Source organism: Eumetopias jubatus, unplaced genomic scaffold (genome assembly GCF_037043125.1).
Source record: "Eumetopias jubatus isolate StellerSeaLion01/CBP00866 unplaced genomic scaffold, mEumJub1_p1.0 scaffold_15, whole genome shotgun sequence".
In the NCBI taxonomy this organism is placed as follows: domain Eukaryota; kingdom Metazoa; phylum Chordata; class Mammalia; order Carnivora; family Otariidae; genus Eumetopias; species Eumetopias jubatus.
In genome coordinates this window covers 19,435,232-19,456,519 of record NW_028274821.1, presented here as the reverse complement: position 1 = coordinate 19,456,519, position 21,288 = coordinate 19,435,232, and the positions used below count along the sequence as shown (strand labels likewise).

General features: G+C 40.9%; 1 protein-coding gene and 1 pseudogene across 1 annotated transcript in view; one reads left to right on the top strand and one right to left on the bottom strand.

Annotated features, from left to right (window-relative positions):
- GNAQ (G protein subunit alpha q) overlaps positions 1 to 21,288 on the top strand; it is a 302,033-nt gene that overhangs the window by 184,135 nt on the left and 96,610 nt on the right. The gene's annotated exons all lie outside the window — the stretch shown is intronic.
- LOC114198741 (large ribosomal subunit protein eL31 pseudogene) lies at positions 18,527 to 20,160 on the bottom strand (annotated as a pseudogene).

Below are 21,288 nucleotides of genomic sequence, written 5' to 3'. Positions count from 1 at the left end.
AGCTGTTCCTAGTACCGAATCTCAGAAGTCACTATTTTTCCGAGACCTGCAGGTGTCTCCTTGTCCTGCCTGCATCCATGCCAGCAATCAGGTTAAACAAATGTGGGCCAGGCTTTGTTCTCAGAGTAAGGTTTGCAATTCTTTCTAAAATCAACCAGAGTTGCCGAATGTGGTGCATTAGATGTGGCTAATAATGGAGATCTCCACAGTGTTCTGTTAAAAAAAAAAAAAAAAAAAAGTAGGTGGAGTCATAGTGTACTTGAAAGAACAGTTCTTAATTTAAAAAAATTCTTTAAGTTTTCTTAATTTAAAAAAATCATCCAAGCTATGGAATCTTAATTGTAGTTGACTTAAAGGTATAAAATCGTATATGCTGAAAATCACAAACTGTAAACAAATGAATAAAAAAACAACATGCCACTGTTAATTTAACAGTTCATAAGGTATGTCTAGTATTTCAGTAGCCAGTGTGTCCTGAAATAGTTGTAAACTATGGGGGACCCAGGATGAAGAAGTGGGGAATAATATAACTGAGCTCCCTCCATCAAGCTCACCTCCTATGCATTTAAGGCCTAAGACGAAAATCTCAAACTGCTGTCACTAGTTCAGCAGTGGAACAATACAATAAATGTAGGGTTGTAGAGTGACACTAAGTCATCCTCGTGCAAGTATTATTACTTATATTCAGTTTTAACACTGTGAGAATTTTGACACTCACTTTCAAAAACTGATACCATTCATTGATACCCACTACCTAAGTTCTAAATGTTTTATTACGTATTTTAAAAATATTTCCCTCTTTGTTAAAGGAAAAAAAAAACCCTCAACACCATTTGCCATGTGGTTTTAATTTTATCAGACTCTAGGAATTTTGGAAACTGTCTTTGCCTAGATGTTGGAAGAAAATATTTTTCCTACAACAGCCAAGTCTTTCATACTTTAACTATTGGATCAGCCTCTCCCTGTGCAGAGCCTCTTTCTACAAAAGAAAGAGTGGCAACTGTAGGATTTCCATAAAACGTTTGCAATTTGCCTTATTGAGCAAACTGCCTGCCTAGCAATAGAATGCAGGATTAAAAATAGGTGGATGTAGAACCAGACTCACTGCCTAAAGAGGAAGTGGAGTTGCTTGCCTCCCTGCTCTCCAAAACCATTGCTAATGTCCCCTGAAAGACATTCTCCGAAGAACTTCTCAGTGTCCAGTTTTTCTTCAACAGGAGCATCTGAGGAGGTGGACACTAAACGTGAAGCCCAGGATATACATTTATCTTTTCAGGAACGGTTTCATGTCTGTTCATGGCCAAGCACAGAGGTATGAACCAGAAAACTCTAGAAAGCCACAAGCGGTTTTTACCACATGCTCTGGAGAATCGTCAGCCTGAAGTGGCTGGGTACCAGTGCACTGGTCCTTTACTTTGTACCTGTGATTCAGATGGGTACCAGAAGCAGAGACATTCCAAACCGACTAAGGGAGCCCCCTTAGGGAACTGAACCACAGTTGCCCAGGGTAGAGACCTAGTGCTACCCCTGAGGGAAAGTGTAGCTAGGCAGATGAGATTTAAAATATAAAATAAAGCAAGAACTGCACGAGACAGTATATAACTAACTGTTAAATTGTGTGGCTACTCTGGGCTGTGAATGCTACTCAGAAGCAAAGAAGAGAAATATTTTTGGGCTGGTACATAAATGGTGCTGGTAGCCTTTCCTGCAGGCCTGCCCTGTCGGAGCTGTGCCTTTCTGTGAGTGGACACTGTGTGCCTGGCCAGGGGCACGTGGGTGGGGTTTCAGTTCCCACTCCTCCCTTGATGTAGGGCCTTGTGCCGTGAATAACCTGACAGCTATCCAAGGTGACCGTGCTCCCTCAGCTTCCTTCCCAGCATAGCACAGATTTCAGCGTGGGACACGCTGCCCGGCTCCCAAGGATCTGCATGTGTTCCTGACGTGTACAACTGGGAGATCCCATTTCATTGAACCCTTCTTTGCTCACCATGCTCCCTCAGCTTCCTTCCCAGCATAGCACAGATTTCAGCGTGGGACACGCTGCCCGGCTCCCAAGGATCTGCATGTGTTCCTGACGTGTACACCTGGGAGATCCCATTTCATTGAACCCTTCTTTGCACTCATTCCTCTCCAGGTGCCTACCTTTTTTTTTGTCTTCATAATTGCCTTTCTAACCATTAGCCTCTATGTGTCTCCTAAGTCCCTATCACAGTGTTGCGCACAGAGTAGGTGATTGGGTATTAATCGGAGTATTTCACACATCACACCTTATATGTGATGGGACGGATTATGTCAGAGGAGAAATAGTAGAGAAAGACTGGGAAATGTGGGTGCTTTTAACCTTATTAGGGAGGGGGACAGGCGATACCTGTTACCATAGACTTGGGTACACGCAGGATTATGTGTTCGGAGATTTCCTTGGTGCTTTTCTAACTACGTATTTCCATGTTAACATCAGGGTTGCTGTGGTCTCTCACCTACCCAGAGAGCATGTTCTGTTACCATATTCTTGGATTCCAGGCATCATGTGCCATATCCTCTTGCAGGTGCGCCGTACCCCTTTCTTCCCAACCCGAGGGTGGGAAGCACGCAGCAGCACCCAGGGTAGCGTGGCTAGTTCTGCCCAGCTCCATAGCTAGTCTGTATCGTAACTTAAAACCAAGTAAGTGTGAATAATTGGAGCAAGGGCTTTGCTATTGGACATCTGCATTCAAGGAAAAATAAGATGTTTTGGTAGGTGCAGCCTAGCCTGGATTTACTTTGTTCCTTTTCCAGCTGCTCTGCACCGTGAATTAGCAAGCAGGGAACAAAAGACACTTCCAGTAAAATGAGCAGGACAGTTGTATGTGATGGACACTGCATGGAGAACATTAAGAAGCGTGAGATTTTTGTCTTCTTAAAGTTCAAGTTTTTTTTTTTTTTTTAAAGATTTTATTTATTTGAGAGAGAGGGAGAGAGCACAAGCAGGGGGAGGGGCAGAGGGACAAGCAGATTCCCCGATGAGCAGGAGCCTAGTGTGGGGCTCGATCCCAGGACCCTGAGATCATGACCTGAGCTGAAGGCAGACACATAACTGACTGAGCCACCCAGGTGCCCCTAAAGTTCAAGTTTTTGTGGGGCACCTGGGTGGCTCAGTTGGTTAAGCAACCAACTCTTGATTTCGGCTCAGGTCATGATCCCAGGGTCCTGGGATTGATTGAACCCTGCATTGGGGTCCGCGCGGAGCGCAGAATCTGCTTGAGGTTTCTCTCCTTCTCCCTCTGCCCCTCCCCCCACTCTTGCACTCTCTCTAGGTCTCTAAAAATAAATAAATAAATCTCTTTAAAAAATTCAAATTTTTGTGTCCCGTCTTGAAAAATAAGCAGTGGGATGGCGTGGGGCCGGGGGCGGAGGGGAAGTGTTCTAAATGCTGCCTGGGGTGTGGTTTAAATTTCTGCAAAGGATGTCTTTGACCTACATGTGCTATATTCTCAGTTACCCAGAGCAGAGGCACCTCAGGTGAGAGAAGCACGTGATCCTGAGCCAGGGGAGGACTCTTCTGCTGGTTAATGCGTTCTGAGAGGCAAGCTGGGGACCGCAGTTGCATACAACTAGTTTAGGTCACATGAGACCCTGACGCTGTAAGGAAACCAGAGGGGAGGTATATGAATACATCGAAATGTTCATGAAGGGTTGTTGCCGATAGCTAATCCGTTTCCTTAAAGATTGGCTTTTAAGAGTCAGATTTCCATCTGACTCAGCATAAACAGTGTTTCTGTGATCGTGTAAGGTGTGATTTCTATATAAGTTTCCCTTATATCACACGAGCATTTTTATAGTCACAATAATGTTAGGATCAAGATGGTTAGTGATTCTAGCAACTAAACCAAATATTAATACATGGAGTGTGAAACAGATAATTCTAATACATCGAAAGTGGGTGTCTTCTGGGGCTCAGAACACTGTCTCAGAGTTTCCCACTGTACTATATTTGGCAGAGGCTTTTTATAATTCGCTGATACTAATTAATAATTTTTCTACTTCCCAGTGGCTGACCATTGTAGATCTGGTATCAGAACATACTATCAGTTAGAAGAATGGTGATTTTATGTTGCATTAGTGGAAGTCGGTCTTACTGATAGACTGCTGAGAAGTTACAGTTTTTTTTTCTTTAACCAAAAAATGGTTGGCTTTTGTTAACAGCATCTCTTAAGTGTCCCCATAAAAAAAACATAGTATGAGACCCTGGGACAACCAAAATATGAGGAACCCCAGGTTCACGGAACTGGTGAAATGTATACTTGGCTGCTTGATCTCCAAACCAATCTTTAGCAGAGTTCCAGAAGTTTCTTCACAGCTCACTCTCAAGGACAGAATTCCTAATTTTTCCCTCACTTTCCTCTTGCACAGACCAACCCGAGGTAACCAGTATCTACATTGTGCAGTGCAAGCTGCTTCTCTCCTCACTACACATCTCTGATTTTGGAATGGCTGACCGAATACACAGGGTCTCTACCAACCAAGAGTATGGCCCAGACTTTCTTGAACCTGCACTCGATAAAAGTTATTTTGGTTTTTATTGACATCATGCTTGATAAAATTTTTGAATCCTCTGTGATTTAAAACACTTAATGATTTTTTAAAAATTTGATTAAATCTATGTGACAATCCTTCGGTAGTCTGGTTCTGAATTTGGTTTAATTCATTACTTAATTTTAATGTCTCATAAAAAGACACCACTCTAGCTGTGTGGCTGTAAATGGAACTGTGTCATTGGTTGTGCCTTCTAAATCATCGTGCTCATTTTCAATCCCACTGACCACCTTTGAAAAGACTTCTTAATGAAATTTTGCTAATAAATTTCCATCTTCGCTGATATCAGTCAGCTGTTCTTTCAAACTAATGGAAAGGTGTTATGTTACATTATGCATTTTTAACAAATGGGTTTAAAACCTCACCGAAACTCTTTTCTCCGAAATATTTTCTCCCTAACTGTATAAAATTTATACACAACATGGTCTTTTTCTAGTGTCACATCTTACATTGGCTCTAACAGTAGAGTCCCATCACAGTGAAAACATTCCCAAATACCCATTTTCAAAATGCACTTTCCACAGCACACATTTCCTAGCAATTTCTCTCTCATTCACTGTTAAAATGCTCTCTGGCCTTGAAGAGATAGATTGAATATGTTTATTTTTACAAAAGTACCAGCCAAACAGGCGGCTCCTTCAGCCCCTCGTCCTGACAAAAGAAAGGTCAGCGTATTTGGAACGATTGTCGTTTTGTAAAAGAAAAATGTGCAACTCATCCTTAAGTTAGACAGTTTTCTAAGTAGTTTGCCATCACATAATTAGGAAACCTCTGGTGGCTCAAAATATTTCCTGATTATCCCCCTTCTCATTATGAAGTGTTGTCAGAATTCTAATCTTTAAGATAATAGAATCTGTAAATTACCTAACTAGAGACACATTAATGGAGATACTTAGCAACACACTGAAAGTGAACGGAGGTGTAGGGGCTGCTCAGGACTCCTGGTCACTGCACACGGTCCTCTGAGAGGTGCAGGTGCCATTGTAATTCTGTATATTAAATACAGTCAAACTTAATAGCTTGGGTTTTTGTTTTTGTTTTTTGATGAAGCTCATAGGTTTTGATAGTTTCTTTCTGCACCCTGTGGGTGGTTATGTGCCCCCTACACCGGTTTCCACCAGTGTTCCTCAACTTGGGCTATACATTAGACCACGTGGCGGGGGGGGGGGCGGGGTAAAAACCTTGGCCACTTCCCAGGCCAATTAAGTCAGAATCTCCAAGGGTGGGACATAGACTGGAGTGTTTTTTAAAGCTCCCCAGGTGATTCTAATGTTCAGCCAAAGACTAATACTTAGTAAGAGGATTATGTCAGCTCTCCCTGCTGTCGTGCTCTTCATCCTCCTGGACTCTCAAGGCTGCTGGAGTGCCACAAGTTGCATCTGAATCCAGAGGGGCCTCAAGCTCCTAGGTGGGACTGTCATTGCTATTGCATGTCGCAGGGAGTTGTATTGTGAACAAAAAATAGCACTCTCCTCATCTGTAAAACTAAGACAGTAGTGTGGTCTGTTCTTGGCCTCAAAGGCTTCATTTATTGAATAAAGCAGGGAACATAGCATGATTTGGGCTCTTCATTGTAAAATGAACTAATGTTATTGTAGAGAAGCCAGGAGTTATATAGAATGACTCCCTCAGTGGCACCTGGGTGGCTCAGTCAGTTGAGCGTCTGCCTTCAGCTCAGGTGGTGATCCTGGGGTCCTGGGATTGAGCCCCCCAGCAGGCTCCTTGCTCAGCGGGGAGCCCGCTTCTCCCTCTCCCTCTGCCAGTCTCTCATGCTCTCTCTCTCAAATTTAAATACAATCTTAAAAAAAAAAAATGACTCCCCCAAAAGATGTTGAGTTAGAAGTATGAGCATGAGTGGAATAAAAAAACACATATTATTGATAGCACTGATGGTAATTTCTCTTTTTTTTCTTTTCTCTTTTCTTTTCTTTTCTTTTCTCTCTTTCCTGCCAGCTTTGTTAGCAGTCCTGCACTATTAGATAAGAATAACTTTTGAGTAAAACTAACATATTTATGACTCAAAGATATTACTTATAGGCCGAGTTGGTATTTAGACCTATCCTTTGCTAACACTGTACAGTGTTAAAATCTTTTCAATTATGTTATAGCTGTTTTCCCAATTTCTTTGAGGGACCCCAGCAGCCCTGGTCCTACCCTGGGACATTTATGGCCACTTTGTGGTCCATCAGTTGAACGGTTGTTGTAAGACATGGCAAGAGAAGTTCAGAGCCCTGCTTTGTTCTGTTTGATCTGTGCCCAGGACATACAACTGGACAAATGTTTTAATTTCAGCCCAGGTTAGGTCTGAATGTGTAATCATAAGGGCAAGGCATCTCTACCAGTCTCTCATCCAGTAGTTCAGCTACAGAAGTCAAGGTTAAGACAACAGTCCAAGATCATACCAGAGACTGCAGCCAGACCTCCCAGCATTGGCAGGTCGGCTTCCTCTGTCCAGTGCTGGTCATTATTTCTTCTTGTCCTTGGTCTTGTCAGATCGTATTTCTGGACAAATATATCAGAATGAAGACAGTTCAGTTCCGTTGTAGAAATACGTATTAAGTAGCCCTAGCATCTATGCTAGATAGAAGGTGAGAGAGTAGGCAGTTCCTGCCCTCAGGTAATGGACAGCATTGTTGGAAATTCTCTGTGCACAAACGTGGAACAGTTACAAAGCAGTGCCGGGCAAGTATATAGCTTGGTGTCCCCTGAGTGTCTTATGAAGTCTCTAAATGCCCTGAGAAGGTAACCATTAGGAAAGGTTTAAATGAGAAGATGGATTGGATTCTTGGAAGACCGAGGGCCCAACACACATCTTTTCTTTCCCAGATCTGTATGTTAGCTTTTTGTAAGGGCTGATACTCCTGGTGACTGATGATTTCCTTCCTAAATGTAAGACTCCAGTGTTAGGTTGTTTCACTCAAGTTGTTTCTGTTTGAAATTTTGAATATATTGCTTGAAGGTTTCCCTTCCTACCAAGTTTTTTTTTTTATTTCTATATAATCTATCCTTCTTAAATCTGATATTAATGAGTGGAAAATAAAAAGATAAGTAATCTGGTCATTAACCCAGATAAATGATTTCGCAGTTTCTGTCTTTAGGTGCACCACTGTTTTTAACCTTAATCCTCCACTGACTCCTTCTACTGCCTTTTCTTTTTGTTTTCTTTCCCCACAGTGTTCTGCCTTAGGCTAAAAGAAATGAATTTCTTCCTTTACCTCCTTTTCCTAGCAAGAGATCGTTTTAATCAAAGATGTTGAAACTCTACAAAGGTTGCTTTCTCCTACCACCAAGTAAAGGGAATTTTAAAATATTTTATTTTAAGATTTTATTTATTTGTCAGAGAGAGAGCACGAGCAGGGGGAGTGGGAGAGGGAGAAGCAGGCTCCCCACTGAGCAGGGAGCCCGATGAGGGACTTGATCCCAGGACCCTGGAATCATGACCTGAGCCGAAGGCAGACGCTTAACCGACTGAGCCACCCAGGTGTCCTGGGAATTCTAAAAAATATTTTAAATCTATGTGGATGGTGCCGATAGATGCCATAGACAGGAAGAGAGTGGTCATCTTGTACCGTCCACAAGCACAGAAGGGGTTAGGGGAAGGTTGTCTTCCTTCTGAGAGTCAGTCTGTATAGGTTCCTTGGAGTGAGGATCCAAATGGTATCAGAGATGGACTGTAGCCCAGACGGCACGGTAAAAAGGAAGTAGGTCCTAAACTTAGAAATTACATGAGAGCTTTTCAAAAATAGATGTATAGCTAAGAACACATAAAAGAAGCAATATGCATTTTTATCTTCCTGAAAAAGCAATGCAAATTGCAAAGACCTTTTGAGTTATATTAAGATGGATTTGATTTGGTTTTATTTCATGACCCATGCTACATTTCCAACCACTTTAACTTTTCACGGGAAGCTTATCAGAATTTAACGGGAAGAGTGCATCTGGATATATAATATTTGGTAAAATCTTCATGCACATCTATTTGGGTGTCTTAGAAAAGGTTTTTGTCAGGTTGTGCTCTTTGTGTGTTTTGAAAACTCACATTGAGATGAATGCAATATAGTGAGTTTTGGGCTTACCTGTGGAGAAAAAAAATTTCTTATATGTTAACTAAAGGCAACATGCTTTAGTTGGAAAAACAACTGTAACTATATAATAATCCCCAGTGGTCACTATAATTACTGTATTTAATCCGTAATTTAAGTAAGAGTGTAAAACAGCATGTCCTTAGGATATAAAGCTGTTAATGCTATATAGCATGTTGGTAGGAACCATAGAAGTTATTCTGAAATTTTTGGAACAGATTCTCAAAATTTGAAACCTCCAAAAGACTTGTTTCACTGAATCCAAAAAAAAAAAAAAAAAACAAAAAACAAAAACTAGGTGAGGCTATTCCACCATCATTCCCCTTGGATCCTACCTGAAGTACAAATGAAAGGTTGCTTCTCTTTATTGAGCCATTAGTATGTGCATGTTACTCTGCTGTGTTATGAATAGTATTACATTTAAGCTTTATAACAATGCCATGATGACCTTATGACAACCCCACTTTCAGGATAAGGAAATTGAGCCTTGGAAAGGCCCTAAAGCAAGTCAGTAGGAGCACGGGAGAAACTCAGTGTTTGCCTCCAAAGCCACAGGCTCTTGGCCACTGTACATTATACTTCGATATAGTCTCGACAGCCCCTAATAACCCAAACCATGTGGTACCATTCCATTCCTGATGCATGCCCTGGTCCCCTCCGCTAGACCTGCATGGATTGGAACTCATAACAAGAGCACTCAGAGTTCAGTGTAACCACAGCTCTAGGGAACACATTAAGGGGCCGGTAAAGGGAAAACATTAGAAGAGCCCAGGTGCACAACCTTTTTAATGGATTGTGATGAGGAAACCGAGTAAATGCCCACTGGTGGGAGTTGGATTCAGTGTAATTCTTGCTTCCTCTTATGCAGAGTACGCAAGCCTCCTTATCATACACAGAACAGGAGCATCACACAAGCTCTGCAGGGGGTGAGGGGTGGGCGTGAAGTCACATTACTTCAGGGCCACCCAGGTAATGGGAAGATGACCAAGTTCTAGTCTTCGCCACGACATAATTAATTTGGGCATTATGGAAAATAAAATATTCTTCACTTCCATAAAGAATTATGCTCTCTCCTATTATTATTGACTGTAGGATGGGGTAGATGGTAGCCTACCTGGCTATAGCCTCTTGTCCTCTTGGAATATGGGCTCAGTGTTGGGCCATCGCCTCCAGTGTCTCACGAGAGGTAGGAAATGTGCTTGTTTGTTTAATGGAAGGCTCTTGATTTTAGATGTTGACCCCTTTAAAAAAAAAAAATTGTGCTAGAAAGGGAGGTCTGCAGTTCATCAACTTACTTCGAGTGTTCTTGATTCCCCCAGCCTGCGTCTTCACATATGTGGGCTGATCCAAAGTCCTGGTTTGCTTGAGATACTTGCAGGTTACAGCTGTTGCTCCAGTATCTCATCACTTTAGTATTTATTCCAGTTTCTCAGTTTTTAAATGAAGCATTCTTCTTATTAAGATAAACCAGGATGGATTTGATAGATTTTCATTTTGTATTCCCAGATTCTGTTCATGCAGTTGAACAGACTTCTCACTTCAACACTTGGTTAAATCTGAAAGATGTTCCAGCTTTTCCCCAAACCCTTCCAGATGCAGTGTCACTGCATCTCCCTTTCAGAGACAGCATGTGGGCACTCAGTGCTAATATGGAGTAGGCTTGGGCAAGAGTGGGTTGGGACAACCAACTCTTTCCAGTCAGTAGGGTGTTAGAGAATGATGTGGTGCTTTTGCCTTTACCATCTGTTGGTTGTTACTAGCTAATCATGCTGTGCGCTGGTCTATAAGCTGTAAGGTCCACTGAGATACCAGACCTTCAGTGAGCAGTGTTAGTGGGAAATTATGTTAGATATAACTGAAGTATATGGAAAGTCAAGGCCAGGCTGTCTTGCCATGGTGGTCTGAGAGCATTTGCTTTGACAGTTTTATCATTTATTGTTTGGTGGAAATCTGTTAACTATTTGTTTTATTGTTGGCTAATGATTTTATTTTGCAATAAATCTTTTGGGCCATAATAAGCTTTAAAAAAAACCTGAAAGCGTATGTTTAACAGAAAATTAAATATTGATTTTTTTGTTTCTCAAGGAAGTTAACACCAATGTGTAACTTGTACAAAATCCTTTGTTAATATTTAGCATCCACCATGTTTACCATAATGATATGAGCAACCACACAAAATTCAAAAGACACAGATCTGCTGAGAAAGTGTCAGCGTCTACTTCCAAAATTAGCTGTTACTTTCAGAATATTGTACCCAAATAACATTTTAGCATGGGCAGCTGCAGAAAAAGCATTTTTATATTACTCTGTGAATCATGACTTTTCACTTAGATCAAGTGATCCATGTTAATTTAGCTCATTTTTTTTATTCCAAGTTTTCTTATGCATGTACAAAAAAAAAAATGAAGCAGTAGCTATGACTCTGTGAACTCCCTTTAGCAGAAGAAAATCTTCACAAACAATTATGGTTTGATTCCCCCCCCCCTTTAATTCTGGGAATCAAGGTGAAGCTTTTGAAAGTTCATTCTGATAAAGAGAAATAAATATCGTTATTTTGAATAATATGGTAAATGCTTTTGCTTCTTTAAAAATTGTTGAAAGTGAAAGTATTTAGTGATAAGGATATGAATATAGTTTCTGATAGAGCACAGTATTGTAGTAAAACATTTATTAAACTGAGAAGCCTATGGAGAGAATGTGCTTGGAATTAGTTATGACTCACAAATAAGTTATATTTGTGCCCAAACAAGCTGTGATAATCTACCGATAATGAGTTTTGTCTCCTGAAATCTTTGTGATAGATAATATTCTACACTAATACAAAAAGATAGTTCTATGGAAATATTTGAACTGAAATATTTACATATTTGCAGTTGAAAAATAATAGAATTAAGAGTACCTTCCATGTAGCAGAATTTGTTCTGGGCTCTCAGCTATTTTGGCCCCCAAAAGGGAGAATATTTCTGAATTAAAAATATTTAAGGTCTAAAAAAAAAAAAGTCTATAAAGAAGGACCCAGTTTGAAAATGTTAACAATTTCAAATTTATTAACCTAAAACAGCTAGTGCAATTTTGGAAAATATTGCAGGCAATTTTATGAAATAGTTTATTATATAATGTATCCATATTGAAAAATACAATCTTCTGAAAAATGTCAGGGACATGATGTTAGAACAGATATGGCTAAGAACATGACTAAAATGCATGAATGTCCCAAGAAAAATCCTTCTGCTCATTTTCTTTTACTTTAATCTACATGGATACATAAAGATTTTATTTTTTAGAAAGAATTTTGTATTTGGAGACAGTTTAATAATACCAATATAGGAAAGCTGATTTGTGGGTCAATAAATAAATATTTCAAAGCTATACACAACTGACTATTTTCATACTCAGAAGTGTCGTGTGTAGACTATAAACTATCATATTCTCACTAGAAAGTTACCAGTTTTGCAACACTGGTCCAAGTAGCTTTTTACAGTTGATTCTTATCCATAATCTTCCTGAAATATGGGTTCTTACTCAAAGTGACAGATTATATAACTTAATATTTAACCCCCCCACCAAATACCTAATGAGATGTGACTTCTCTTATTTCCGTTCCCTTCTTCCTACTCAGGTTCTAAATGTGTCATTACTTTCTTTCATTGCACAAGTAGGCAGCATTGCTGTGGTTTCTTTTTACCTTCTTACTATTGGAGCAGTTTCTTGCTGAGTTAAAGGGGTATGGAAACAAGTGTTCTAAAAGGCTCCTTTCCTTCTGCGAGATCCTGGGATGGTGAGCGGTGAGCCTTTCCGTTCTCCTAAGCACACGTTCTGAAGCTACAGAGGGCAGGTTTCACAGTGGATGTCCCAGAAAGATTACACGCGCTGGGCAGGATTCTGGAATTGCCGGGAGCATCTGGGAATGCTTTGTTAAGGAGCTTGTTCTTTTAATTTTTTTTTTTTTTTCAGTGTCGTTCAAGAGTCTACCAAGCCAGGCAGGGAAATCTTCTTTATCTGTTCCTCCTGTTGTGAAACAAAATAAGATCTCAACCCTGCAGCGGCATGGTCCTCTAGTTAATAAGATTGTAGGAGAACAGACATTGCAGAGGACTAAAATGATTAGGTTTCTTCTGAGACATAATAGCAGGAAATGAGCCACAGGCATAATGTGATCTCAAAAATGAAGATGATGTGAATCTCTAAAGCAGGCATTTACCTATTATTCCAGAATAGGGGAGAATCAGTCCATTGGTTGTTTTGCTTGTATAAAACCAGTCCCCGTCTGTTTGTTGAAACCCTCAGTCTCTACCCAGTTTCTCAGAATGTGATCCATGAGAACACCAGTCCCGGCACCTGACCTGAGGGGGACGAAGCTACCACAGTCAGGCAGGTTTGGGAAGGACAGTAGTATCTCCAAGCCTAGCCTGTGCTCATGCATTCTAAGCACCATTACCTTATTTATTTTTAAGATTTTATTCATCTATTTATTTGACAGAGAGATAGCGAGAGCAGGAACACAAGCCGGGGGAACGGGAGAGGGAGAAGCAGGCTCCCTGCTCAGCAGGGAGCCTGATGTGGGGCTGGATCCCAGGACCCTGGGATCATGACTTGAGCCGAAGGCAGACGCTTAATGACTGAGCCACCCAGGCCCCTGCACCATTACCTTATTGACAGTTCTGAGTTCTGTAGTACAGACATCTGTTTAACTCTTTATAACCCTCATTATCCACAGTAATGTGACTTTGATCTTAGAATCTATTTTTCAAATAAACAGCCATTAAAATCCAGAGTAACTAATGCTCCTTAGATTTTCTTTGAAAGCAGCCTTATAGGCATACCTCATTATTTTGATAAATATGCATATCTTTAAAAGAATCTCCCTTTCTAATTTCTTCTTCATCAATGTGACTTTGTATGAACTCTTGGAAAATAAGCCGGTTTTTTGTAGTAGTCATAAGGGTGTGTGGATACGCACACACGTTTATACTGTGACATTACCATCGTAATCATGAAGTAGCATTTCAGCCATGCACGATTTTTATATGGCATCCAAGATTTTACAGAGCTGAGAGCAAGATTCTTTGTAATGGAACCATGTAATTAATCAGTCAACATATTCTCTGGAGCTACTTCATATATATTATGTCATGCTGCATCAAGCATCTGACCTACAGTGTCATTGATATTGATAATCATGACATGGCAGACAGACATGAAAAAGGGAAATGATAAGCAGAAAACTAAACACAAGAATATTTACATGGAATCTTGGTGATAGAGCCAAGAAAGAGATTGAGTGCTTAAAAAAAGAATATTTTATTTTTTTAAGATTTATTTATTTGAGAGAGAGAGTGGGTGCATAAGCGGGAGGGGCAGAGGGAGAGGGAGAGAGAATCTCAAGCAGACTCCCTGCTGAGTGCAGAGCCTGACTCAAGGCTCAGTCCCACAACCCCAAGATCATGACCTGAGCCAAAACCAGAGTTGGATGCTCAACTGACTACGCCATCCAGGCACCCCCCCAAAAAAGAATATTTTAAACAATTAAAGGGGCACCTGGATCATTCATTCGGTTAAGCGTCTGCCTTAGGCTCAGGTCATGGTCCCGGGGTCCTGGGATCGACTCTGCATTGGGCTCCCTGCTCATCAGGGAGTCCGCTTCACCCTCTCCCTCTGCCTGCCGCTCCCCCTGATTATACTCTCTCTCTCTGTCAAATAAATAAGATCTTAAAAAAAAAAAAACAAAAAACCAAGAAGGAGATTTCCTCCACCAAGAAGGAATTCAGTGTATTTTAGAAGAAGCAGATACAGCCAGTGGTGAAGCAAAACCAGAGAGAGAAATATATTTCCAGCAAATGTGTTTTGGAAAAGGCAGTCTGCCTTATAGGCTTTGATCGCCTTGGTGAACACCATAATAGAGACTAAAAATAAAAATCTAATGATAGAAAAATAAGTTTAATAATGGGATAATAAATCAAATTTGTATAGTCTTAATGAAAGCAGAGTAGTATGTGACAGTTAATAAGCTTATGTGATAGTTTGTTAATCAGAACATTTTAGTTCACGTAGATTCTCTGCTTTATCGGTGTCAAGTGCATTGCCTGACAACAACAGGTAAATATTTGCTGAAATAATTAATATTTATTAATGGTATTTTTGAGAGGCTACAGTATTTCATAGTAATTATAATGCTTGTTTTAGGCATTTTACTTTTCTTACCAGTCCGTCAGTCAATTCTTTTCCCCATCTTCTAGATGGGGCGGTTGAGATTCAGGAAGTTTGAGTGACCTGCCTAAAGACACAGGGCTGGTGTGTGAGAGTAAGGAATGAAGCCTGGTTTGGTCTCACGCTGTCGTTCAGATTCTTCCTCCCCCTCCTCTGTTTCTCTGGATTACTCAATGAAGGTTCAGTCGTCTCCGTATGATCCCCGGATGAAGAGGGACGTGGGCGCTTTAGCAAAGGAGAATCTGTAGATTCCTAGCTCTGAAAGATTCCACACACAGGATTTATAATCTTTGTCAGGGACTTCAAAAGCCTGTGTCATGTAGTAATTTGTAATTTTGCTGAGCAATGAGTTGAATCCTAAGTGTGGATAGGTTCTTCTGTGGGAGTGAGTCACTTTGCCACGTGAACCCAGCGGGCAGGAGGTCAGTGTGACATTGCTGTTCTTTGTCATTTATGCAGTAATGGTCATAAAAAGATGTATCAACAACAACTGTCGCCCTGTGTTTAATGCACCTTAATGAAGGTCAACTGTTGAAGTTGGGAGGAAGTCAGAGAAGGCGAAGCGGCCTAAGGAATGAGGGTCCCCGCCCGCATTTTCTGTAGGAGATTTTGTGCTGAGGGGTGTTTGCCAGTTTGAGGACTCAGAGATCCAGTATCCAGTGTGACCTACAGAATGTTATTTCCCATTTGAGCAAGTTAAGGCTTGGGTGACTTGCCCAACATCGCAGAAGCTAGTAGGTGGGTGATTTATCATAAACCGTGGTTTATGATTTCTGTGCTGTTTTTCCTTTTCTTTTGTTTTTTCAGTAACTGGTAGCTTTAGGTGTTGGGCTCTGCCTTGAAGAGTTTTCTGTGCATTCTGTCCCTTAACCCTCTAAGGTCAGTGCTATTTGTACCCTCATTTGACAGATTGGGAACTAGAGGTTTAGAAATGTTAAATAGCTTGCCTGAGGTCTCCTTTGTTCCTGCTGGGTGAAGAGCAATCCCATCCCAGAGTCGCTTATTTTTTTTTTTTTAAGGTTTTATTTATTTATTTGAGAGAGAGAATGAGAGACAGAGCGTACGAGAGGGAAGAGGGTCAGAGGGAGAAGCAGACTCCCTGCTAAGCAGGGAGCCCGATGTGGGTCCCTTATTTTTAACTCTCTATTTCCTTAGAGCAGAAGAAAATAAAAAGCATGGGATTCCCACCCCCCCCCCCCAGTTTATTTAGGAGTTTGCAGTGGTTTTGTTCGTTTTGTTTTTTTGTTTTGTTTTTTAAGAGTCAAATGTGAAAATGGAAAAAGCACCTAGGAAAAACAAGAATGAGAAGATGTGAGCCTTGGTTCAGAATTAAAACAGACTTCGACAGTGTTTTAGACTCTTTAATTCAGAGGGCCTCTGTGTGTGTCGGGCGCCCTTTCAAACAGAGCAGCCCCTAATGAGCTACTGAATGTTTGTGTCTGAGAGCTTCCACAAATGTGGAAGTCACCATTTGGTTTTCTCCTTTGGGATTGTAGGAACCAGAATAGGTGTGACATTCCAGCCGAAAGCCACCCCAAGCTGTTAATAAGTTTTTAAAAATCTTTCCAAAGTGATTATAAGACCCTTTTTATTTCGTGGGAAGGCTTGGCCTTTTTGGACAGGGTAAGACCCACCATGGTGGGGACTCAGTTCCTCCCCTTTGCTGAAGTGACCATGGAAATATCAACATGTCCAATATTTACCTGAATTTTATGGCAGCCAGATGGTGAAAATAAGACATTACCACATTGGCACATCTTGTGGTTTCCATGTGGTCTTTCCCTCAAATTCTGCCAGAGTTCCTAAGAGTAGCTACTTGGTCTTCACAGTGTTCCTCTAAGGCTTGCCTCCAGCTTGCTAAGAATTCTGAAAGTGAGCATTCATCATTAAGTATTTCCATGCACTGTGTTCAGCTGTAACCTAAAGTGAGATAGAATTGTGCTTTTCATTCTCTTTATTTGATTAACTCATACCTGCTTTGCTTTTCTATGTACAGTGTTTAAAAGAAAAACAATAATCAGCTGTAATTGTTATTTATATTATCAGAAATGAATTCTTGGGGGCCCGGGTGGCTCAATTGATTAAGCATCTGCCTTTGACTCAGGTCATGACCCCAGGGTCCTGGGATTGAGCCCGCATCAGGCTCCCTGCTCAGCGGGGAGTGTGCTTCTCCCTCTCTCACTTCCCCTGCTTGTGCTCCCTCTCTCAGATAAATAAATAAAATCTTTAAAAAAAAAAAAAAAGGAAATGAATTATTTCCTTTTCATCAGAGTTAGGCTTTTTTCATGAATAGTTATTTAATTTTGCATAATTGCTTGTGATTTTCACTATTCACATTGGACATTTGGACAAATAGAAAAAAACAAATAGAGTTCCTACTCTCACATATAAAAGATTATTCTTTCCACATACAGAATACTTCTTACGAAAAAATTGAGAGGCTTTACTTTTCATTGGGGACATTTATAGAGGCAATTTAAAAATTCTAAGTGTATTTTGTAAAATGCTGTCATACTTTTAAATAACTTACGGAACTTCAGGGAACGTTCTTACATAAATGCAAATTACAGTTGATTATATTTGGATGTCATTTTCCAAAACAGCAAGGATGGAATTAAACAATGAAGCCTAAGAGGCAGTAAAAGTGACTTAGAAGTTCTGTCCTGGGTGAAAACCAAGCAATGACCTGTGTTTTCTGAGAGCGATATTCTTTCAAAGATGGTGGAGGTTGCCTTCTGAGTTAGGGTTCATAGCTGAGATTAGTATTGCAGCTTTCCCTGTGGAGGTTAATTTGAATTAATAGTCAGCATGAAACTTCCTCACTAGACTGGTTTTTCCACAGTTAACCGAAAGTGCCATGTTTATTTTGTCCACTAAGCCTTGGTTCATCTACTCTTGCTCCCTAGAAGCATCATGCATCTTCACCTCCACCTGCCAGCTAAATCTTTCTCCCTGACACCCTGTTTGATCTCCTGTGTCTGTACTGAATTCTACTTGCTCAGTCCCCATGTGGCATTACTCACATACAGATTTACTAATATTTGCCTGTTTTGTCAGGCGCTGGTTGGAAATAGTGAGATCTTGTTTCAGTAAATGGTATGACATGCTCCTTGGTGTTCTATGCATTGTAGATGCATTTACTCTGTGTTTACAATCATACTGCTTATGGTTAGATGAGTCCTTAAGTGATTTGGTCTAATTGCATCATCTTATAGACAAGAAAAATGAAGTTCTAAAAAAAGTAATGTACTTTCTCCTAAGTAATGGCCAGTTACTGTCATGGGTTAAGGCAGGACTGGAAGTTAGATGTCCTGGTTGCAAGTTTAGAACAATTTCTACTCTTCCTTCCTTGTATCCTTCATCCAACAAATATGTATTGAGCCTCTCCAAAGTGGCAGGCACTCTGCTAGGCCCCAAGCAATGTGGAGCCTGTCTTAGAAGTTGTACTCTGAATGTGGAGAAAGATACTAATGGGTATCACACACATAGATGTGCACCGTTTACTCTGGTAAGTGCTGCTAAGGATTGTGTAGTTATATGAGAGCAGTAATGGGTGGAAGATTTCCTTGGGAAACTGACTTTGACTTGTAGGACTTCGCAGTGTGTTTCTGTATACTTTTTTTTTTTTTTTTTGCAGTTTTATACCTTTATTTGACAATCAACGATTAGTTCTCATCCACATTAACTGTCTGTAGATTTTTGAAAGTGGTGACAGGTACATAGGTAACCAGTGTGTAGAGCTTGTTTGGTGAATCTTCATCCTTGTTACGTTTTCTGGACAACTGCACATGGATACGGTATGGAACATTCCTTATTCCTTTGGCCCAGAGAGCTTTGTTGAGCCTGGTGTCAATGTGCACATCTGGAGTTCCCATCTCCTTCATGGCAAATTTCTGGATCTCTCTGAGTGCCCGAGGGGCACGCTTCTTGAAGCCCACTCCATGCATGCGCTTGTGGATGTTGATGGTGTATTCTCTGGTCACTACCTCGTTGATGGCAGAATGGCCCTTCTTCTTCTCGCCACGCTTCTTCACGGGAGCGATTCTGGGGGGCCCTGGAAGGAAAATCTGTATACTTTTTACGTGCAGTTAAATTAGGCAAGTATTTGTTATATGGGCCCCAAAAGAAATCAGAGTCCATAAGCTCCGGCCCCTTCCTCACTGTACAGACTAGAAGGGGGATAAGTCAAGACATAACTGTTAACATAAAGCAAAATATAGAAGTTCCATGGTGCAAAGGATGCAAAGATAACTTTTTTTGGAGGGGAAGAAAATCAGGAATAACTTCCTGTGAGATGTGGCGTATGATACAGCTCTGGAGCAAAAGCTAAAGGAGGTGCAGAGAGGAAGAGGGAAGGCATTCCAGTTGTAAGTAAAAGCAAGCAGAGATAGACCACGAGAGGAAATTACAGGAGTTTCTGGCAATAGAAGTCATCTCATTTTACAGCAGCAGGCTCTTGGTGGAAAGTCACAACTCTGCACTGTTGAGAATGTTGTCTTTATTTAAATGCCCGTACAGTCAACTGAAATTAAGGATGGAAATGCAAATAGTCCGTCTTGTTCCTACTCCTGGAGCACATAATCCTGTGCTTTGTTTGGTTGCCATCTTTATGAACTGTTTCCCCCATGCCCTGCAGGAACGCTGTCTAGTTCTCTAATTGCTGTATCACCTAGCATTTCACTGGGGTCCAATAAACATTTAATCATAATAGTGAAAAGTGTCTGGTATGTTGAAGCTGTTTTCTCTGGCAGAAGCCAACTTCGCTAGACACAGAAACAGGACTCCTTCCAAATGACATGACTGACCCAGGGTAGTAAGTATCAAATGCATTGTGGAAATAGTACCTATACTAACCTATGTTGCCATGTCGCTTTTACCCTGTTCAGAGTGAGGTCCCAACCATTTCTTCCTGTGGATCGTATAATCATTTGTCTAAATATTGTGGGAAAGGACTGAAAATTACCTACTCCTTAGCATGTGTTCACCAGTAGCCAGCTACTGTATTCCAGCTTGTGCAGGACAGTGTTGTTGGTCAAGCTCATCGGGGAAGCAAATGGAAAAGAATCTTTTAGAACATATGTTGCAAATGAATGGCTCCTGATCTAGCTCAGGCACAGATATGTTTTATTTATCTTTTTTAGGGTTGCCAAGATCTAAAATTAGGGATAATTCACAGGAAAACCTAGATTTTTTTGGCTTCCTTGAAAAATTGGAAGATCTGGCAACAATGGGCCTACCTTGCCAATGGCGGCAATTGGTTGGAGCTAAGCAGCAACTGTGGTCTTTGATTAGGGAACATGTTTGTCAATGTGCCACAGTCCCCATTACTCCCTATTGCCTGTATCCAGCCCGTGTTAGTCATTTTCCTGGCTTTCTGGCCCTTAAGACATCTGCTTTGGAATGATTGGTGCCTCTGTGAGCCTCTTCTCTTTAGCTTCCCATAACAATTCTGGGCCAGCAAGGCAATTAATTATGATTAGAACAATGAGCATCTGTGTGCTTTGTAGTTTGAATTGGTTCTCAAACTTTTGCATGCATCAGAATCTTAAAACATTGCTGAGCCTTACTTCCAGAGTTTCTGATGCACAGAGTTTGAGGATCAGAGGATTTGCATTTCTCTCAAATTCCCATGTAATGCTGCCTTTTGAGAATCACCAAGCTACAGTACTGTAATACAATACAAAGCAACCTGAGGCTGGTGGGGCAGTATGTTTCCCACCAGAAATAATACTTGTAAAGAGTAAGAAATTTTGCCTAGGGTTATAAGAAGAAGTAGAGTCAGATTCAAAACCTTGTCTTTAGAGTATATCCAGCAGGTGAAGACCCCTGCTTCTGTACCTTGCTGCTTCCCATATCCACAGAGTCCTCTAGAAAACCGTGTAATAAAGACGTAGCCATAGGGACTCTAATTTAGGATTATGCCAAGGATGTGATCATTGTCCTGTCTCAGGACACTAAGTTAGAACTTTCAGTGAGCATGGGGCAGAAAGGCAGGGGTTGAAACTTGACATTAGGTATACCTGCAGAGGTATGAGACATATACCTGCTGGACAGGACCTTTGACTAAGGTAGGCCCACCTGGAGTGGGACTCAGAAACAGGACTCCAAGCTGACAAGTTTGCTGCTGGGATAACAAGAGAGTTTGCCTGGATAGGGATTAGGTACAGAAAGCAACTACAGGGATCCCTTTTCCAAGACTGGGGTCCAGAGCAGAGCTAGAATTTCTCACTTACTAGATCTGCAAGGTCAGAACAGAACTAACAAGAAAGGTGATTTCTTCAGTCTCATCATGTTGGGCTTCTTAAAACCTTATTTAAGTCAAGATTAGTCTAATGATATGGCCCTTCCCACTTGGAAGAGAAGGAAGGTGAAGTTTGGGAACCAGACAGGGTCTAACATGGATTAAACTTATTTAAAAAATTTCTTA